This window comes from Mauremys reevesii, linkage group 2, assembly GCF_016161935.1.
Source record: "Mauremys reevesii isolate NIE-2019 linkage group 2, ASM1616193v1, whole genome shotgun sequence".
Lineage (NCBI taxonomy): Eukaryota > Metazoa > Chordata > Testudines > Geoemydidae > Mauremys > Mauremys reevesii.
Window position 1 is genome coordinate 165,592,868 of NC_052624.1, and position 17,463 is coordinate 165,610,330.

The following is a 17,463-nucleotide window of genomic DNA, read 5'->3' on the forward strand; positions in this document are numbered from 1 at the left end:
GTAGTGCTAAAATCGACCTTGCTGGGTTGAATTTGGGGTAGTGTGGAGGCAAATCCACGGTATTGGCCTCCAGGAGCTATCCCAAAGTGCTCCATTGTGACCACTCTGGACAGCACTTTGAACTCCAGTGCACTAGCCAGGTACACAGGAAAAGCCCCGGAAACTTATGAATTTCATTTCCTGTTTAGTCAGCGTGACAAACTTAGCAGCACTTAGCAGCACAGGTGACCATGCAGTCCCCCCAGAATCGTAAAGCGTAGAATGTTTCTACGCTCCCCCCATCATCTTCATCCCTGAGGTTATCGCAGATTAGAAGGTGAAAAAAACGCACTCACGATGACATGTTTTCCAAGCTCATGCAGTCCACCCGCACTGATAGTGCACAGCTGAATGAATGGAGGCATTCAGTGGCAGAGGCCAGGAAAGAATTAAATGAGCGCGGAGAGCAAAGGCAGGATGCAATGTGGAGGCTAATAGAGGAGCCAAAGGACATGATGAAGCGTCTTTTGGGGGAGCAAATGGACATGATGAAGCATCTGTTGAAGCTGCAGGAAATCCAACAAGAGCACAGACCCCCGCTGCAGCCACTGTATAACCGCCTACCCTCCTCCCCATGTTCCATAGCCTCCTCACCCAGATGCCCAAGAATGTGGGGGGAAGGGGGCACGGCGGGAAGGCTCTGGCAACCCAGCCACTCCACTCCAGAGGATGGCCAAAGCAACAGAAGGCTGTCATTCAAACAGTTTGATTTTTAGTGTAGCTACAATAAGCAATGTGGCCTTGTCCTTCCCTCCTTCCCCACCGCACCCAGGCTACCTTGTCCATTATCTCTTTTTTTAATTAATAAAGAAAGAATGCATGGTTTCAAAACAATAGTTACTTTATTTAGAAGGGGGGAGGGTGGTTGGCTTGCAAGGAATTAAAATCAACAAAGGGGGTGGGTTTGCATCAAAGAGAAACACACACAACTGTCACACCGAAGCCTGGCCAGTCATTAAACTGGTTTCCAAAGCCTCTCTGATGCGCAGTGCACCTTGCTGTGCTCTTTTAATTGCCCTGGTGTCTGGCTGCTCAAAATCGGACACCGGGTGATTTGCCTCAACCTCCCATCCCGCCATAAATGTCTCTCCCTTACTCTCACAGATATTATGGAGCAAAAGCAAGCAGCAATAACAATGGGAATGTTGGTTGTGCTGAGGTCTGACCTAGTCAGCAAACAGCACCAGTGAGCTTTTAAACGTCCAAAGGCACATTCTACCACCATTCTGCACTTGCTCAGCCTATAGTTGAAATGCTCTTTACTACTGTCGAGGCTTCATGAGCCATGGGACCAAGGGGTAGGCTGGGGTAGATGCAACCGCGTGGTGCTGCCGGCTGGGAGAGCAGCATGAGGCAGAAGCCTCCAGCTCGCATGATATTCCAGGCAGGACTGAATCTCCATGAGCCGAAACTTAAAGAAGAGAATGACCTGAAGTCTCTGGCTCCCATTTGGTGCTCTAAGAGGAGATAGCCATATCTGTCCAGGTGCCCCATATCGACCTCACCGAGGTCTGCCAGGAGCACCCAGGAGACATACAACGGCTATCAGTCCTACTGCACCATCTGCCGCGAAGACAAGGAGCTGCTGCTCTATAGCAATGCAGTACCGCGTCTGCCAGCAGCACTCAGGAAACATATGGTGATGGTGTGGTGAGCTGAGCGGGCTCCATGCTTGCTGTAGTATGGTGTCTGCACAGGTAACCCAGGAAAAAAGGTGTGAAACAGTTGTCTGCCATTGCTTTCACGGAGGGAGGAAGGGAGTGGGGGCTGATGACATGTACCCAAAACCACCTGCGACAATGTTTTTGCCTCATCAGGCATTGGGAGCTTAACCCAGAATTCCAATGGGCAGCGGAGACTGCGGGAACTGTGGGATAGCTCTGTGAGTCGATGCTAGCTATGGTAGTGAGGACGTACTGCGCCAACTTAATGCACTTAGTGTGGACATACGCAATCGACTGTATAAAATCGATTTCTAAAAATTGACTTCTATAAAATTGATCTAATTTCGTAGTGTAGACATAGCCTTAGTGTTACATTAAATATTTCTCTTCTAAAAGGATGCCAATGCCAAAGATATCAAAACAGAATGATGCATTATAATTCATTGGACTAATTGTGGTGTCCAACTTTGGTTGCATCTGTTCAAGAAAGATAACAGAAAGCGGAAATGTCCAGAAAAGAGTAATAAAAATGCTGAGTGGGTTTCACAAAATACTGTGTTCAGTTGTGCAAGTTGTTATTCCTATATACAGTCCAATGGGACTTCAAATGAGAATAGCAATATGCACATGAATAATTGTTCACAGAATTGGGTTTAAAGATTTGAAACACTGGGGTTAATTAGTTTGGGAAGGAGAAAAAAATACGAACTTGATTAAGATACCTAGGATGATGAAAGATATAGTGAAAACTGGCCAGGTGCTTCCTTTCACTTGCTCTCACAACACAAGAATAAGGAGACACTCTTTGAAAGTAAGGGGTGATAAATGTAAAGCAAACCAAAAGGAAATATTTATACAATGGATAGCCCACCTGTGGAACTCATTACACCAGAAGATCAATGGGTCAAACACAGCGTGTCTGGATTTTTAAAGATATGGATAACTTTGTGACCATCAATAATATTGGTAATTATGCTATGCAAAGATAATATTATTCTAGCCTCATAATTCCTGGCATCAGCTGATTGCTTGCAGTGTTAAACCAGAAATTTCTTTCCCTTCTTGTGCAGCACTGAAGGAAACTGGAGTGGTGCATTATGGAAGGTTTCTGACTTCCTCTGGAGGATCACAGAAAATAGGGACGGGAAAGGCATATTAAATCATCCAGACCATCCCCTTAAAAATGCACGATGTAGTCACAGGATAGTAGATGCATCAGATCAGCGGTTCTCAAACTTCCTTGCACCATGACCCCCTTCTGACAACAACGGTTACTACACAATCCCAGGATGGGGGACCAAAGACCAAGCCTTCCCAAGCCCTGCCGCCTGGGGCGGGGGCATCGGGGGATGCGCAAAGCTAAAGCTCAAGAGCTTCTGCCCTGGATGGGGGGCATGTAACCTTAGCCCTGTGCAGTGGACCTTGGGCTTGGGCTTCAGCCCTGGGCAGTGGGGCTTGGGCTTCAGACTTGCTAGGGCCCAGGGCCAACACCACCCTGGGCCCAATTTTGCAGTCCTGACCCACAGTCTGAGAACTCCCGTATTAGATATTAAACTGCTCATCAGACAGAACAATGAGAACTCTGCAGCATTCAGTTCAAATAAGGATTTGCAAATGAAGATCTGTAGATTAGTTTACTGGGCCAGGAACATACAGTAGCTGGCCTCTGCCTACCCTGAGACACTCCTTCACACCAAATCAGCATTAGATCCACCTTTTTATTTCAGATTCCTTTTGGATTGGGGTGCCAGGATTTCTTGGGGCTTGGCAGGCACACTGACTATGGAAGAAGCTGTGTGGAGGAAAGTTCACAGGACAGCTAACCCATGATTAACAAATTTGAGAGATAATGACAGATTCATAGACAATTCAAATTCAAGCCATAGGAACATAAGAACTACCATGCTGGACCAGAACCGTGGTCCATCTATTCCAGTATCCTGTCTCTGACAGTGGTCCACACAAGATGCTTTAGAGGAAGATGTAAGAACCTTGCAGTAGGCAGATAAGGGATAACCTGCCCTCTCCTGAAGGTCTCTTCCTAATCCTTAATAACTGGAGATTGGTTTAAAATGTGAAAAATGAGCATTTTATCTCCCATCCACTACTCTTTTAGTGAGCATTAACTATAACAACTCTGGCTACTCTTGTTAGCCACATAAACATCCAATCCTTCTTTGAATCTTGCTAAATACTTGGCCTCGGCAACAGTGCTGTCAATTTCAGACAATGCTGACTTCGGAGTAATTTTTATAAGGCTAGCTGAACATTTCACTCAGCTCAGGTGTCAGGTACAGGACACTTCATGGACTAATGACCTGATCCAGTATGGGCATTCTAATATCATTACAGTGTTTAAATGATGAATGGCGAGGAGGTAGAACATGACTTTGACAAGGTCACCTTGAAAACAAAAAGAAAAAAACCTCTTCACATATCCATGAAAGTGTGATTGTTAGTTGCTATTCCATATCTACCCAATCTATATGCAGATTCTTTTGAGTACACATTGAGTACAGAAAGGAGAAATTGCTCACTTTTCACCACAGTGCAGAAATCTATCTTGGAAAAATGAAAAGTGGTCTGAGGAAACTGGGAAAAACAACATGATTACATCCATTCAGCATGAGGGAAAGACTAATACCAAAAGGAGATCTTACAGTCACTGTAAGACATTTACAATGTGACATGGCAGCAAAAGATGGAGGCTGCATATCCATTCTGTCAAAAATCAGGGAGGGAAAATTGTCTCCATAGACAGTTCTAAACCTGGAATATTGCATTTAGTCCTGGGCTTTTCATTAACAAAAAGATATTGGGAACTGGAGGAAGTTCAAAGAAGAATGACCAAAAGGATCCACGTGCCGAGAGAAATGATCTATGAGGAAATTTAAAATGCGTAAACAGGTACAGCTTGGTTAAGCGGTGACTGCTACTGCTCCTTTGCATAAATATGGTCAGCAAATATTTGAAAGGTAGACTGAGGGTGACATTCTCAACCTCACTCTGGCCACTTTATGCTGTTCTCATCTTTTTACCAAGCTAAAGGGGCCCTAAAAGCCCTGTGTCTGACTGAGGGAGGACACCTTAAGGCTGTCTTCAAGGATCCCTTCACAACACCTGGCAAAGCAGGGTTGGGACTGGAGGCAGGAGGGGCATGTTGGCCGCAGGGCCCCAGCACTGTAGAGATTCCAGGCTGTGGTGTGACCTATATGGCAGGCCTGAAGAGACTGCTGAAACTCAGGCCACTTCAACCCCACCTCCCCTGGGCTGTGAGGGCCGCCTCCAAGAAACTCAGCACACCATTTCCCCCTAGGATGAGGGGGAAAATAACTTGGGTTTGTACTGTGGGGTGTAACTGGGAGTAACAAAGAGAAATTGAGAAAGGCAAAATTATAGGCTGAATAATCAGGGAAAAGATTCATAATAATCCTGAACTGGGCTACGGAATCTCTCCAAGACAAGTGTTAGAAGCTGCACAGCTTACAACATTAACAGTGAAACTATTCAAAGCATGAGAAAATCACTATTATAGGGAACAATGATATATGTGTAAGGGGGATGCACTAGGCTCCCGACAGGCAAAATATAACTGACAATTAATTTCTGTCATCATATTTATATTTATTACCCAAAGCCTCCTTTCAGGGCTACATTGTGCTAGGTGCGGTACAAACATGCCTGCCTCGTGCCCCACAGGGCAGACAGACAGTTTTTATGATTCCATGAGCTGTCCACGTAACCTAGGCAGAAGCTGCATGCATGTACTCACACACCACCACCTCTGCGTATTGTCATGCAAAGTAGTATTTCACTGGGAATTCATGATCTGAAGGTCCAGGAAGTTAGGATAGCATAGAAAAAAAAATTCAGTCATTTTTGATGAAAAAAAAAAAAGACAGAAATTTCATTTCAGGCTTAAACACCCATTCCCCCACAACCCTCAAACAGACACACACAAATAGAAGTTATGAGCATGTCTTAACCTCTTTTCCATTTTCTGCTTTTACTATACCAGCAGATTAGACAGAGCTGATTGCTTTAGGCTTTAAACTGAGTCAGTCTATGGGGGGGGGGGGTGTCTTTAACAAAGCCCTCCCCCCTGTACCCTCCCACCGCATTCACTTGCAAATCACTGTGTGTCTGGAAGTGCCTGCTTTCCCCCAGCCCTTAACCCTCCTATACTGAGTGCTCCTGCAGCAGCAGCAGAGCACCGTGTGTGTGTGTGAGGGATGTTTCCTTTTTTTTTTTTTATTAATCAGGAGCACTGAATGGAAACCAATCAGATAGAGAGCCCCCTCGGCTTCGGCTCCCTGCATGCCAGAGTTAAAAGTGATGCTGGGAGAGAGCGACCCCCACTTAGATGCGAGTAGATCCAGCAGTGGAGGTAGCAGGCAGCGTGGAGGACAGCAGGCAGAGCAGCAGCACTGTTTCCACGCCGGTCACTGTATTACTGCCTGAGGCTGAGCACTTGTCCTCTTCCCTTCTCTTCTTACCGGTAAGGAGATCAGGCTTTGGACTGGTTCAGGGCAAGTTAACAGAGGAACAGCCGGCAAGCAGCTGCCTTCCCTTTCGCTCGGTCGGGTGTGAATGCTCCTGAAAGCCGCTTCTTTGGCAAAGTTGCCAGCTCGGTGCTGGAGGGGGGCACTGCGCGCCCCGGCCGCTGGGTGTGCGCGCTGGAGGTAGGCACCGTGTGGACGGGCGCTGCAGCCGCTGATCGCTGGCAAGTAACGTGTTTAGCGGGGCGTGCAGTTGGTGTCATTTTAAGCAGGGCAAAGAGACGCGGCGTCTTGCTGCAAATTCATGGCCCTAGCAAAACACTTTAGCCGAAGGGAGGGAGGGGAGAGAAGGGAAGGGGCCAGGGGGAAGCAGCAGCAGCTTGGTAAGAAAGTACCTGAAATGATACCTTGGCTAGGGGAGCCAAGGGCAGGTTGTGAGCGATTGCGATGAACGCGGGGCAAGAACGCTCGGGCGGCCAGGCAGAGCTGGGGCGCAGCAGAACTGAGCGCGGTTGAAATTAGGGGCGTCCTAGAAGGATAAATCGGGCTGGGGGATGGGGGTGGTGCTGGAGCCCTCTAGAAACTGACACTCGTGAAATTCTTTATGGGATGATGGGGTGGGGAAGGTACAGGGGCTGTATGGTTACAGAAAGACATTGAATCTATACCTAGTAGTAAATGAGTCTAAGGAACTGGTGTCACCCTATCTCTACGTGTTATATAGTGAAATCATGTTTTATATTTAAATAAATCTCACACTGTTTTATATGCGTCTTGTGCAAAGAGTTGCAGCAAGAACTAAGCAGTCCCTGTAGCGGTCAGGGGCTATGGAAAGAAGTCCTGCCACTGCTGCAATAAAATCCATATTTTATGGAGAGTTAAATGCAGTACTTTGTATGTGCAAGTGGATGGTCACCTAAGTGACTCCCGCTGACATTCAAGGATCAAGAAGTTTAATGACCAAAATTACGCCCAGCCTGACGCCAGATCTGCTAATTTTATCCAAAAAGAGACGATGAGGCACCTTTTTAATTGACACCTAGGATTTAAGGTTTTGCTATCACTCTAAAGGAGGATCAGGTAGCCAAATTGCTTACTGAGTGTAAAGTCAGCCCTTTGTTTAATTTACAGTTATTGGAACAAAACTGGAAGGGAAAGGATGCCAATTCAGGAACAGTTAATGACCACACACATACCCACACCCATGTATTGGGCATCTCTACAAATACATATATAGCATTGTTTCTGTTCATCCTTTCATGGGACCATATTTAATAGCACCTTGGAAATATCGCAATTCAGGATGGAGTTTGGGTAGGAGTCCCTAGTTTTAATAAAAATAAACATAACTCTCCCCATCAAGATAAAGGCTTATTTCATGCATTTTCTAGAGTGAAATATCTGGTGTGCAGTCAGTGCAGGTGCGTGCATATTAGTTTAAGTAAATCAAAAATTTGTTTAACAGCTGCTCATGAGCAGTATAATGCTATGGGTAATGATGCATCCCTATTTTAAAAAAAATCTTTTAAAAGGCAATTGAGTCAATAAGTTTGCAAGTGTGAAGAGAGTGGAGCACTGGAGATCTAAATCAAGTAGATTCCTTCTTCACTGATATATACACAATTTTTTGTAATAGGCCTGGCAGCAGAGATCTAATTGGATAGTTTCCTTAAAGAGCCCAAATGTGCTAATAAATATTTCAGGGAATCCCGCTCCTCTCCAATGTTATCTGCCAGGGCAACTGTAAAAATATAATCTCATATGCTTGTGACTTTCCACTGCATTGCAATCTTTCTGGACATATTTCTACTGGCTTGTGATTGACTCTGGAGATGGGGGAAGCAAACATAATCAGAAGCAGCAGTACATTTTCAAGGAAAATGGCACTGATTTAGTCTTGCTGTAATTCCTTGCAATTATTTTTGCAGTCATTTCAGGATCTGGCAACCTGGGGTCCCTGTAGGGGATTTATTAGTCTCTCAAGCTTAGTGTTTCTCAACCTTTTTGATAACGGGAATGGCTTTCTGCCTTCCTAAACTATGTCAGGGAGATCTCAGGAACCAGGGCTGGTGCACAGAGTGGTAGTTGAGAAATGCTGCTCTAGGTATTTTAGCTTTCACACCAGTTCATGGCTCTCATATAGTTCAGTGCTAGCACTCTAAAGGTTACCGTTATAGGCACAGTCATCATTTTCTTCCAGGTTGTTCACTGTTAGAAATATGCATCTAACTTCTGCCTCCCCCACCTGCACAGCTCCCCTGTGCAAGTAGTAACCTAGTGCTAAAGATAGTCCTCCCTTTTGAAAAGTAAAGTTTGCATTTTGCACTACTCTGTTCATTTAATTGAGAGACTTCCCTTTTGAAATTGAAAGCAAACACCCACATTACAGAAAAATGTTTTTCTCTGCTGCAAGTGTTTCAATTTATAGAACTTCTGAATGGTTAGCAGAACATACATAGACTGCAGCCCCTACAAGTGATGAAGTTAATGTGCAACTCAAGGATATAATGCATCCCTCAAGTCCTGAGCCTCCCCCATCCTCCTTCCGCTCAGTTCATTACATTTATTTTCATCTTGCGAGTGAAGATGTCAACATGTTGATTTTCTCCTAGTTATAGACTTGAGGAATGGTTAGATTTGGATGGGATCTCTGTGGGGTCACTTAATCCATGCCTGCCTCCACGATAGTAGCAGGGTTGCTTTAATAATCCATGCGTAGGAGAGCATTGGTATTCTATTCATGTTTAAATGACAGTGTTACCCAGCTCTTGCCTGACTTATTGGTGTGCTGTCTGCATTGACATTTGGTTTCTTTTGCAATTTCCCACTGCCAAGGCTCAATATGCTAAAAAAAAGGCTTATGAAGCTCACCAGAAATGATGACTAATTACTAAGGTGAAAAGCAACTAAAATCTATAAAAACAAAGAAAGTTGGTAAAATACTTTGGGAGCAAGCAGCCTGCTGTGATGGTACACAGCATGTTGCATAATGATGGTAATTCCTTCAATGAGTCTGCTGCAATGATGCAAAAAATAAAGCAGAAATGGTTTAAGGTGGCTTTTGATTACCATTACTATGCGTGAGAGGGAGCATGGAGGGACTACACCACTGAAGCTATTGTCCTTGACAGATTTTTTAAATTAACCCCCTGAAGACTAGGATAGCTAGTGTAGCTGTGCGGCTTTGCTCAAGGGCTTTTAGTTTTTGTAATCCCTTAGCCACACAACTCTCAAAAACTAACCAGCTAGCTTCAGCTGTGATTAATCTGCCCTGCTGTGCAGTGCCATGCATTGTTCCTTTGCTGTATACCTTACCATCTTTAGGATAAGTCCCTGAAACTATGAATTGGAATAGGTGAACAGCTCTGCATGCTGGTGAATCAATCTCTTCTGCTGCCTCTGTGCAGGATTCGACTTGCAGTTTAAATATTGGTTCAGAAGTTTGAAATGCGTTCCAGGCAAGATAAAATCTGGCAGAAGCTGGTTTGCTTACTCATGGCAGCCCATTCTGAGGCTCTGGAGAAATCAGGATCCCTGGTTTATAAGGAAAGAGAAGTGACTCAGTCTGAAATGTAGAATTTTCTTTTTTAATAGTGTTTCAACTCAGCTGCTGTCTGCCTTATTTGCCTAACAAAAAAGGCACAAAAGCAGATTATCAGTCCCTATTTCAGTTAAATAAAAAAAACCCATTGAATAATGCATAATAAATGCAAAGCATCAGGAGCATTATGCTAACAAGGGAACTGCAGAAGAAAATAGTTATCTGTCAATTGTATTGTTTGCGACATTGCATTAGAACTTGATTAGAAACCACTGCCTGAAAACAATACAAAAAGTTGTGTTTTGAGGTTTCTTCCCCCATCCTGTTTTACTTTCATTATAAATCTCATTTAAAAAAAACTTATCTCTTCTCCTTTCCTAGGGCCCATCCTACATCTGTTAGAGTCAATGGCAGCACTCCCATTGTCTTCAGTGGGTGTAAGAAAAAGCTCCTCTAGTGCATGGACATTCCTCCTGTTTGTCCTTCTCCTGCTAACCCAGTATTCAGCCTAATACTGATCACGCCTTTATCAGCATTGCTCCATTAATTTAAATTGACACTGGATTCACAGCAGAATTGAGCCATTGTCTCTACACTGGTTGCTGCTAATTGTCAGTATTGCCTTTTTTTTTTTCAGCCGATTGGTATAGCACTGGTTCCTTTGTAAATCTTGTCCAGCACTGGGTGTTGAAGGCTGTTTATAAACAGAAATATGACTTGTTGCAGAGGGTGTTCCATGATGAGAATGTCTCAGATTATACAGATTGTTCATTAAAATGATCCAAAACCTAATGCATTTTACTGGAGGCCTCTTACAACCCCAAGGATCTTTCCACACCACCAATCATTTTTCTCCCTGAGGAGCCTACATCTTAGCAGTCGTCTCTTGCGTCAGAGGAGTGAGCAGGCAGGTCTACCTTTTAGAACCCACAGCCTCTCTAAATCAGCTGTAAGGGGTATAATACTGAGAGATCTGAAGTAGTCTTGCCTTCTCATGGGTCTTCTAGCTGGCAGGGGTAGCCCTCCCAGCATGGAGAGTTTGAACCTAGGTCTCCTTTCTGAGTTATTGCAAGGCCACTGCTCTCCCAAAAAGCATCCCCAAAAAGAATTAGCAAAGAATTGATGACTTAACTGTGATGGGGCCGGAACACTTGACAGCACTGTGGTGAGCAATCCAGGATCACACAGACACTGCATTCTCTGGCCCCACACCCAGCCCTGAAAGACATATGCCAGACACCCCCCTTCTGCCAGACATGCCTAGCATATACATTTCCATCTGCTCCCATGCAGGAACTGTGCTCACCTTGCTGTGTTTTAAGTAGCCTGTGTGATAATGGCTTTGCTTTAGCATGGGCAGATATTTTATGGATTAATGAGGTTGTCTTGCTAGGTTATATATATACACAAAGTGTTTAATTGTAGCCATGTGATTTAGATTTAACTGCAGTAGAAGTATCCACCATCTCCTCCCAACCCTTCCCTAGTGACACACCACAACATAGTTTTGCTGTAATGTTTACAGCTGCTTGAGAGATAATAGGTAGTGTGTCTTTCCAGCATTTCCACTTTTGCACCTAATGATGGACCCAGAGCAGGAGGACCTAGGAGAAGGGTCAGTGGAGATTGAAAATTAGCACAGAACTTAAACACTAGTCGAGCTTCCACAGGTATTGCAGGTGTGTGCTTATTTGAGTGAAATATAGAGACTCCAATCCGCAAATACTGCACTTCAACCAGCTACTGAAACAATAAATGCTGTTCAATCAACATGATCATTAGCATGGAGCTTGGCTTTAGCATGAAGGGTAAGACCTAACATGAAGAAAAATAAAATTGGGATGCAAATATCTGTCTATGAAGGAGCATCCGCTTTGTATTCCATAAGGAGATTGGAACAAAAATCTGTTCTGCATTAAAGTGGGTTAGGCTGCCTATACTCTGCTGTGATCAAGAGGATTTGAATCAGGATTCTAAGACTAAACTAGGTTGAGCCCAACTACAAACACAGAAGTTATAGCCTAAGGGGGAATGTTCTTACTTACATCTTGAAAAGGATCAAGGTATTTTTCCCATCATATTTTTAAAAAGCACATTGCTGCCTTTAATTTCCTCTGGAAGCTTGCAAGTGAAATCTGTTTTCTTACTGATTTTTTTCTTTTTGTGTGCACAGTGGTTTGTCATTGTAGGGTTTTTGATAAGTACCATATTGTTGGTATTAATGATTAAAAATGAGTAATTTCTTTATAAATATAAGAAAAGAGAATTAGTACTATCCTCTAGCAAATAGGTTGCTTTGTATTTTCACGGTGCTGTATGGATACTAAGGAGTCAGGTTTGGCTTTGTCCTGCGACAATACATAGTTCTATCCCGAGATTGCCTTCATTACGATAGTATCTGATCACACCACAATCTTTTAGTATGTTTATCCTCATAACATGCCTGTGAGATGGGCAATGCTTAGGCATAGGAAAGCTAAGGGCTTGCCCAAGATCATAGAGGAAGTCTGGGGCAGAGCTTGGGTTTGAACCTAGGTCAGCAGAATCCCATGCTAGCACCCTGACCAACTGATCATCTTCTCTTTTCTGCTCATTTATGCTGCTCCAGGAGCAAACTGGAGCTGGTCAAAACATTTCAAAATTATTTTTTTTAAGTGTGTGTGGGGGAGTGACTAACTTTTTTTCCCCCACAAAAACCAAATACCTTGCCTTTTTTTGAACTAGCTCTAATACTAGCTGAAATACATGAAAGCTTTGTGAAAGATGTATCCAAGAAAGCGTTCCCTGTTTTTTGACCAGCTTTAGAGCAGACCAGGAACTCGACTGAGTCACAATCTACTCCCTCTTTGCGTTTTGGGGATAGAGATCTGAGCCAGTCATCTACATGGCACTGGTCACTTCCCTATCTGCCCTGCCTCAGCTGCACTGGCCAGCAGGTTGGGTTGTGGAGCCAAGGCTTTGCCCACTTCCTGCCTATGTGTGTGTGGTGTGAGGAAGTATTAGCCCCATAGAGGCTGCTCTTTCCCCCCATGCTACATAATGGGCACCCTGTGCAGCAGACCAAGGAGTCACATTATGACCCTTTCTCCCATGCACCTCAAGACAATCACACTTTAACGTCCCTGTAATGTAGGTCTGTGTTATTAGTTCTGTGGGAGAAACAAGGTGGGGAGGTAGTTGTTCAAAAGTTGGTCTAATAAAAGCTATTACCTCACCCACTTTGTCTCTCTAATATCTTGGGACCAACACGGCTACAACTTCACTGCACACAAACAGTGAAGGATATAAAATGTAGCCGTCTGAAATGGAAATGCCGCAACATGAAGAAAACAGGAAGCAAAAAAACTTAACAGCAACATCTACTTCTTGAGCAAATGCAAGAAACAAAACATCATCCCCAAAGGTCTCACCAGAGGTCTGACACAAGTTGCTCCACCCACCTTGTCTGTCCAATATCCTGGGACTGACATGGCTACACCACCACACATGCATTATTTCCATTGCACAGGCAGGGAAACTGAGCCACAGGGAGGTTACTTGTCCAGGACCTGTGTGTCATTAGCACACAGGTCCTGTAGCACTGAAGGTAATGTAAATGCAGACAGAATAAATGGGATAGTGGTAGGGCTGGATTAGTACTAAAAAGCACCTGTCTCAGCTGTGCGCTCAACCTACTAGACAAACCGATCTGCAGTAACAGGAGCTAGAGAAAGCCCACTTTCCCCTTTTCACAGTTACAGACAGCATTCGGGGAGATCACAGAGGAGGAATACACACATTTAGAATCCCTTTCATGAAATGACAATTTCCTTTTGTGAAATGAGAGCTCACTTTAGCTGTCACTGCTGCAAGGGAAAAGATGCAGAAGAAAGGTTTGAGTCTGCCAACCTTGCTCTTTTAGACAATCAAAGCCGTACCAAATAATTTTTCAAAACTGTATATTTTGTCAAAACTCCTTTTAAGTGTAAGTAACCGTTACTGTTTTTCTTTTCCCATCGTTGCTGGTTATTAAGCTTTTTCTTTGTAAACATAGGAATTTTTTCCTAATGCTGCTGGACTTTCTGGTCTCTTTCAGCCAGGCCCAGATCTGGAACAACACTAAGCACATGCTTAACTTTAAGCACATCAGTAGTCCTACTGAAGTTGACAGGGCTACTCATTTGCTTCACTGTTTCACTGGAGGGTTCTCGGGAGTTTGCAATGCAATGTGTGACACCACCACGATTGATTTTATGGTGACCATATTGTGACCTCCAAAACACTAGGCGTGGATGGGTATCCCTAAATAATAACTCAGGAAGAAGGAGGAAATTAATTAGAAATGAGAACAAATAACGGGGGATGGGGGTGAGGCTCAGTCACCAACACTCATTGAAAACCTTGCTAAATCTGATACCCACAATGAACCCATAGAACAACTTGCACGGTATGGGGTTGGATTCCTCACCACAAATCTGCAAGGATGAGGTGGCCCTTGTTAATTAGCAGTGATGGGGCAGGAAAGTGAAATATAGAAGACATACAGAAAATTTGGTGGGGGTAGAGCAATGTACTATAAGGGTTTGCCTGACTGTAGCAGGGGTTCCATTCTAGAATATAGCCATATTCAAGAGCTAGAGGTTTGGACATATGTATGAAGCCTTCAAAGTGGGCCAGATTTGGTCTTCAGATGCCCATGCTTGCATCTAGACTTCAATGGAAGCTGTGTGCACACATTACCCCTTGGGGCATTCTGCGCCAAAAAAATCTGCAAATTTTATTTGTCAAAATAATACTAAATAATCACACCAGTTTCAATTATTTTGAGAATTTATTTCAAAATGCCTGTCAGCAAGTATGTCTGTAACAACATAGACACACACAAAAATTCCCCCAGGAGTAGAGAGTTAAAGAAACCCTTATGATAACCCTCCCCCCCGCCTTCGGCAGTGTCTTCTATGGGTACGTCTACACTACGGGATTATTCCGAATTTACAGAAACCGTTTTTTTAAAACAGATTGTATAAAATCGAGTGCGCGCGGCCACACTAAACACATTAAATCGGTGGTGTGCGTCCACGGTCCAAGGCTAGCGTTGATTTCTGGAGCGTTGCACTGTGGGTAGCTATTCCGTAGCTATCCCATAGTTCCCGCAGTCTCCCCCGCCCCTTGGAATTTCTGGGTTGAGATCCCAGTGCCTGATGGGGCAAAAATCATTGTCGTGGGTGGTTCTGGGTAAATGTCGTCAGTCACTCCTTCCTCTGGGAAAACAACGGCAGACAAGCATTTTGCGCCTTTTTTCCCTGGATTGCCCTGGCAGATGCCATAGCATGGCAATCATGGAGCCTGTTTTGCCTTTTGTGACTGTCACCGTATGTGTACTAGATGCTGCTGACAGAGGCGATTCAGCAGCGCTACACAGCAGCATGCTTTTGCTTTTGCATGACAGCAGAGATGGTTACCAGCCATACTGTACCATCTACCATACCATAAATTGGTAATAAGATGATCATGGTTACCAGTCCTTTTGCACTGCACCATTTGCTGCTGTCATAAGTGCCCCTGGCTGAGATCAGCCAGGGGCGCAAAAGCCAAAATTGGGAATTACTCCCTGAGTCAATCCCTCCTTTTGGTATCTAAAAATAGAATCAGTCCTGCCTAGAATGTGGGCAAGTGTACTAGAGAACCACTGTATCATAGAACCAGAGAGCACAGCTGGTCTGTGTCAGATCCTGCAGAAATTATGAGCTGTATGCTATTCACGGGGTGCTCCTGCAACAACCCCACCTGTTGATTCCGTTCTTCCCCCAGCCTTCCTGGGCTACCGTAGCATTGTCCCCCCACTTGTGTGATGAAGTAATAAAGAATGCAGGAATAAGACACACTGACTTGTTAGTGAGAAATGAGTGGAAGGCAGCCTCCAGCTGCTATGATAGTCCAGACAGGACATTAAGCAGTGTGGAGGAGAGGAGCCCAGCATCCCGCTGCTAGTCTAGCAATTGAATATTTTCTTTACACATGAAGGGTGGGGGCTGATGGAGCTCAGCCCCCTGTTGCTATGATGAAGACGGTTACCAGCCATACTGCACCATCTACCAGGAAAAATTAGGAGCAGGCGCCCTTGATCGACCTCACTGATGCTAGTCGGCATGGTTACCAGTCCTTTTGCACTGCCCCATGTGCCAATAGGCTGATGATGACGATGGATATCAACCATATTGTACCATCAGCCACCCATGGCGGGGGGGGGAGCAAGGATGTTGGTGTTGAGTGCTGCAGCATCGCGTCTATCTGCAGCATTCAGTAAAGATAAGGTGACATGTAAAAGAGTCAAGAGAGGATTGTTTTCCCTTTCACTTCTGGGGGTCGGTGGGGGGGTGCGTAAATTGCCGAGCTATGCCCTGACCCACCACGGACACTGTGTTTGACCCATGAAGCATTTGGAGCTCAGCCAAGAATGCAAATGCTTTTCGGAGACTGCAGGAACTGTGGGATAGCTTGAGTCCTCCAGTCCATGAGCGTCCATTTGATTCTTTGGCTTTCCGTTACACTTGTCACGCAGCAATGCGCTGAGTCCCTGCTATGGCGTCTGTGTGGAGATTTTTTAAAAATGATTTTGAATTTCGTCTTCTGTAACAGAGCGCTGATAGAACAGATTTGCCTGCCCTTACAGCAATCACATCCGCATGGTCCATGCTGGTGCTCTTTCTTTATTTTGATTTTTAACTGCATCGCCACACGTGCTGATCGGAGCTCCACGCTGGGCAAACAGGAAATATTCAAAAGTTCGCGGGGCTTTTCCTGTCTACCTGGCCACTGCATCCGAGTTCAGATTGCTGTCCAGAGCGGTCAGTGGTGCACTGTGGGATACCACCCGGAGGCCAATACTGTCGATCTGCAGCCACACTAACTCTAATCTGATATGGTAATTCCGATACTAGCGCTACTCCTTTCGTTAGGGAGGAGTACAGAAATCGATTTAAAGAGCCCTTTATTTCGATATAAAGGGCCTCTCAGTGTGGACAGGTGTGGCGTTAAATCGGTTTTACGCTCCTAAAACCGGTTTAAACGCTTAGTGTAGACCAGGCCTATGTGTGAGCTGGGCTCTGCCAGGTCCAGTAGCCCTTAGTGGTGACCAGCAGTACTGCAGCCCATTTCTGTGGGGCAAAAGGAAATTCTCCACATGCATTAATTACTGCACAATTCTAACTGTGTAGTGGTGCAGAATTCCCCCAAGAGTAACACATCCAAGGTCAAAATTAGGTCCAGTGTATCTTATTTATTAATATTTACAAGCAATGGCACTATTTCACAGACACCTGTAATCTCAGGTTTATTTGAAAATGTGTACTGCTTTTAAGGCAATGTTTCCCTGTCAGAAATAAAAGGGTGCCCTTTGATTTCTAGAAAGGGCTTTCTTTTTCCTTTCTTTAAAAAAAAATCAAAAAAAAAAAATCCAGGCTTCCACTTGTCTACACACAATTTATTCTACTGTGAAATGAAATGTTATTATCATATTTTAACACTTTTAGCATGTCTTTTGCAGGATTTCTAAAATGGTGCCTCATTAATTTACTGTAATCCATTTGTCAGATATGCTTCAAGCTGCCGGATATTTCATTCACTTTAAGGTATCATAATTTTCCTTAGCAACAGGTTGTAATTTCAACCAGGCTGGTAAATGTGAGGTCAGAAGCTGATTGTCACAAATCTAGGAGGTTAAAGTATAGCACACATCCTC

General features: G+C 44.3%; 1 protein-coding gene across 1 annotated transcript in view; it reads left to right on the top strand.

Moving 5' to 3' along the window:
• The first annotated feature begins 5,960 nt into the window (after nucleotides 1–5,960).
• Nucleotides 5,961–17,463, top strand: part of LOC120397778 (cadherin-6) — a 122,450-nt gene continuing 110,947 nt past the window's right edge. Inside the window, exon 1 of the mRNA XM_039524228.1 lies at nucleotides 5,961–6,201. The gene's annotated coding sequence lies outside the window, so the exon portion shown is untranslated. The remainder of the gene's footprint in view (nucleotides 6,202–17,463) is intronic.